We start from the raw sequence: 5,060 nt of genomic DNA on the forward strand, positions 1-5,060 counted from the left end.
CCCAGTGCCCCCAGCCCCAAGCGGGGCAATGCCACAGGCTGGGGCAGCTCTGCCCCGCGCCCAGCCGCCTGTACCTCCGCTGCCAGAGCCCAGCCCGGGCTGCACACAGAGGCAAGAGCGAAGGGGCTCCTCCTCACCCCATTTCCCCGTCTGACTCTTTACCTGCCCCTGGTAAGGCCCAGCACAGACCGAGGCTTGACATCAGTCTCCAGGCTTTGCAATTGTGCTCATTCCCATGGCAACAACAAACACACAATTATAGATATATAATATTATATAAAACCCGAGCGGGCTCTCGGGCAAGAGTGCAAGGTTCACCTGCTCACAGCCTCTTTCCATGTTGAGGAGGCAGCTCCCACGGGAGTGTGGAGAGGTGGCTTCAGCCTGGTGAAGATGCCCAGCCCGTGGATGCCCAGCAGCTCTGGGATCCAGCCGCCCCGGGCAGCCCTGGCCTGCCTGCCCCACTGCCTCTCCAGAGGCAGGCAAATAAAGCACAGCACAGCAGGCGATTCAATTACAAAACTTCCCACAGGGAAGAGGAAACCGAGCAGCCCTGTTCCTCCCCGGCACGCAGGGAGATTTGCAGAGGTGGCAGCGGGAAGAGGACAGGCAAACGCAGCAGCAGAATTGGGGCTGGGGCTGCTTTCCCCATACGCCCCCCTCCTCAAGCTCCCATACATCAAGCTGTAACATGCTGTCTGGGACTAATGAAAACATAATTACGCCTATTTAGATGCAGGAGGAGTAATCTAATAGTAAGCTACCCAACAACATCTGCTCTGACCCATTGGGCAGGGAAACCTGCCCCGTGGAGGGATGAGTAGGCGCACACCAGCAAAGAAGGATTTCATGACCCAGTCGCAGGCTGAAAATTGTCAGCTTCAGGCTAAGAAAAGTCCAAATCCTTCTCCTTTCAGGGCTCACATCTCTGAGCACAGCCTTAGTGCTGGAGGGCTGTGTGTGCTACTGGTTATCAGGGAAGCTGGGCCGGTTCCCCCCTGGATGCAGGTGCAGACAGGCGGGGATGAGTCTAGCACAGCAGGAGGTCTGGCTCACACAAGGCTGGTGGGTGCGATGGCACTGGCGTGGTGTTCAAGGGGACTCTGCGCTGCCAAAGCTGCCCTGACACACGATGCAAGCTCCAGCCACCAGCACCTCGCTGCTCCTCTGCCCTCCCGCCAGTGAGGTGGATCCGCAGGAGGCAAAACCGTGCTGGGAAAGCAAAGCCCTGACTGCTGGGGCACTTGGATCCAGGCACGCAGGGCCCCAGACCTTAAGAGAACCGGATGAGCACAGCCCACGTCCTCACCGGGACACGGCAGTGCTTCCTTCACCTCCAGGAAACTTAATGGGACAACACTCATTCCTCTATCATCTGGAGCTTTGCTGAAGCCTGGGCAAGCCAGGAGCAAAGGGGCAGTGGAAGAAGGGAGCTGCTGGCCTGCTGCATGTCCTGTGCATCCCCCCGAGCCAGGGAGGAGCCCCAGGTAGCCTTCCCCTCCAGCCGGTAGCCATGAGTCAGGCTCAGAGGTTTGTGACAACTAATGAGGCAGATGTTGGCCTGGGAACAGAGAAGGTGGAGAGAGACCCTCTCCAGCCCATCTGCACCCACTGAGCTCGTTTCCACACAGCTTAGTGTGACAGCAAAGGTTTGCACCTTCCTTCCTCCAGCTAAGAGCATCTGTGGACAGGATTTCTCCATGGGGAGCGCATTCCTGTAATCCTGCTTCATCCTACTCGGGTAGCAGGGAGCCCCAGACAAGAGACCCCTGCTCTGGAGAAGCCCCCCCCCTGCCCAGCCCTGCCCAGCAAGCCTCCTCCATGGAAGTTGCTTCCCCCTTTACTCACAGCTGGGAGCAAATGCGAGTGGTGCTATGGAGTAAGTGATCCCCCAAAACCACTCGGGAGAGGGCATGGCCTCCTCCCTGCCCCTCGCACAGCTGCTCCCCACTTCCCCCTCGCCTCTGAAAGCAGCTCAGCACTGCTTGCTTCTGGCCATATGCTGCCAGTGGTCAGAGAAGCCGAATATAAACACAGCAGCTAATGCTCACCCAAGTTTCCTTTCTCTCCTTCCCACCCCCCCCACCACACACACACACACCGTGAATCTGGGCTCTTTCCCCTCTCCTGCTGCTGCTCATCCTCACCCACCTCTTTCTCGGGAGCCGGTGGTGGCTGCGGGCTCCGGCGAGGAGGTCAGGTGCGTGCCAAGGAGCTGGCGATGGGTCTCGCTCCAGGGGTGGGTGGCCGGCAGCCGGCTCTGCTGCTGGGGCTCGCAGCCTGCCAGTGGGAACGTGCCGCTCAGGATTCTCGGCTCGCTAAGATCCTTAGGAAACCGTGGCCTTGGCACGGATCGCACACACACAATATCCTCGGCAGCCACGGCTCTGGAGTTATTCGGCTGCTATTTCTATGCAACTCGAAATGTGTTCGAGGGATTACTGCCCAGGGAATAAAGAAACGGCTAAACATATTTATACTAAAGCTTAAGGAGCCTATGCAACCGCACACACACACACATGCACGCCAGCTGATAGGGGGGTCTGGCACAGAGACTGCAGTGATTTGGGACAAATCCCAGGATTGTCTGTCTGTGCTCCAGTTTAGAGCAAGTGCCTATGCTGGTGCTGGCCTAGAGGTGGCAGTGAGCCTTCGCTCTTCTCTCCCCGAGCCCAAGTTGGGCCTGGGAAGTCCCCAGCTGAGCCAGAGCTTTGCACTCTCTGCTGTCCTGGCAAGGTGCATGGGGAAAAGATCAGGATTTGATCAAACCCTGGCTGCCTTTAAAACCTGGGAGGACATAGCCAAGGGAGCTCACTTTTAGGACCAGCCCTGTGCCAGCTCCCAGCTCCATGACACATTTGGGGGGGAAACTTTTTGCTCCCCGCTTTCAGGAGCTGTAACCAGTCCCGAGCTACCGGGCAAAGCTGTGGCAACACGAAGTCTTCCAGCACAAACACCAACATCGCCTTGACCCCGAAAACGCCTTCCCTTCCAACAAGAGGCCAAAAGCCAAATACACATCTTAAACCCCCTTATGCTGGGGGTTACAGCTCAAAACGTGCTGCAGGAAAGGTTCTTGTGGAGCACGGCCCACAGCCTCCGGGGGTATGGAGTGGGTTATAAAGGGTGATCTCTCTCTCACACGTACACACAGGCACGCACTCACACACACAAAATCTAATAAAAAGATATTAGTCGAAGAGTATTTGGCTTCTGGCATTAAACTAACTCAAGCTTCATACAGACACCAAAGAAATGAAATTATGGGAGCACACAAACAAGAAATTCCAGGGGGATGAATTACTGTTTCATCGCTATTATAAGGCAGAGAAGTACCTGTCTGTTTTCCCTTGCATTTCTTTCTCTTCTGCTTCAAAACGTGAACCCCCTACTTTTAAGTCACAGCAGCATGTTTCCTCCAGCCCAAGCCTGACTGCCTTTCCATCAAAATCAAAATCGCTTTCGTTATCATTTTAAGAACATGCTGGAGGGCCAGCAAACACACCAAAGTGCAAGGACTGCCTGCAACTCCAGGGTCTAATTTAGAGAGATGTTAAACAAAAAATCCAACCCAAACTGCATTAAGACCTTGCTTCACAAGCTGAAAGGGGCTTGCATTACTTCTGGGTTATTCAGATGCAAACACTGTTTCGGAACACAAGTGCCTGAGCCATCCATCCTCCCGCAGCTGTAAGTTTGGGGGCAGATGCTCGGCAGCAGTGGCAGAGCTGCACGACTCCACTGAAATCAGCAGAATCGAGATCATTAAAGCCAGCTAAAACCAGCCAGTCCTCGGGATTTTATACCATCTGAGCCCCTGTTTCAGAGCCATTCCTTTCCAGTGGGATCAGGCCCCCCAAATGGTCCCTTTTAACCTTCGGATCAATTATTGGGGTAATTACAAACGAGAAAAATCACTTTTGTGTCAACCTTAAACAGTATATTTAGCAATTTTAATTTTTTTTTTCCTATTAAGCCACACATTTCAGAGGACTGTAAGTTAAAGACTCTTTCGAAAAGACCCAAATCCCTAATCTTAAATGAAAAGTTATCACCGGAGGACCTTGGGGTGGGTGGTGACAAACACAGGAAAGGCCCTTGCGTCAGCCAGCACCCTGGGTAAATAGGGACGGGGAGGAGAGCGGAGGGCTTGGAGCAGGCTGACAAGCCTGATAAGCCAAATCTGCAAAGCATTCATTGCACAAAAGAACACAAAGCAAACCCAAAAGCAGAGAAACAGCTGCTGCCGAGTTCTTAATTTCTAAAAAAGAGCAAGAAGAAAAAAAAAAGGAAAAAAAAACCCATGCCAGAAATACTCCGCTACCCGCCAGCAAAGCCCCTCGTGTGCCTCCCCCAAGGGTGGGTGTAGAGGAAGGCTCCAGCATCCCTGGTCCCCCCGCCAGGATGCCCTTAAGTGAAGCAGCATATTTGGGGGACCCCCTGAGCCATGCGGCCCCTCCACCACATCGACCCCAGCTTTTTCCAGCCTGGATGGAGCAGCAAAGCCACGCAGCTGCAAAGACCAAGGGGAAGGAGATAATGTGGCAGGCTGATCCCAGCCCCCAAATTACTCACAGCCCCAGCCAGAAAAAAAAAAAACCAAACCGAAAAACAAACAAACAAAAAAACCCCAAACAAAAAGCCTTGGGGATGCGCAAGTGTAGGGGGACACAAAGGCGTTGGTCACCCACCTCTGAATCAGCACCGTTTGGGCACAGCCAAATGGCAACCGAGGATCGCTCCCAGCTCAAATGCGTGAGTCAGCGGCTACCCCCAAAAAAAGGGAGAAAAACAAGAAATCGAGAGGCAGAGCTGTGGGGTTTTTTCCCCCCTTTTCTTCCACAAAGCGAACAAAAGAAAGACGGCGCTCAGCCTTCCCACCAACTGGGGAGAAGTTTGCAGAAGCTATGCCAGGAATTCAGATTTATTTCTGGAATGACTTTAATGGGATATTGAAACGCTGCTGTAATTTAAAAGTATTAAACAGCTTCTCCTGATTAAACCACGATGAAGCAAACCCTTCCACAAACTGCTTTGCTTTGAGCTGACAAGCATGGCCA

This window comes from Egretta garzetta, unplaced genomic scaffold, assembly GCF_000687185.1.
Source record: "Egretta garzetta isolate BGI_Z169 unplaced genomic scaffold, ASM68718v1 scaffold7, whole genome shotgun sequence".
In the NCBI taxonomy this organism is placed as follows: domain Eukaryota; kingdom Metazoa; phylum Chordata; class Aves; order Pelecaniformes; family Ardeidae; genus Egretta; species Egretta garzetta.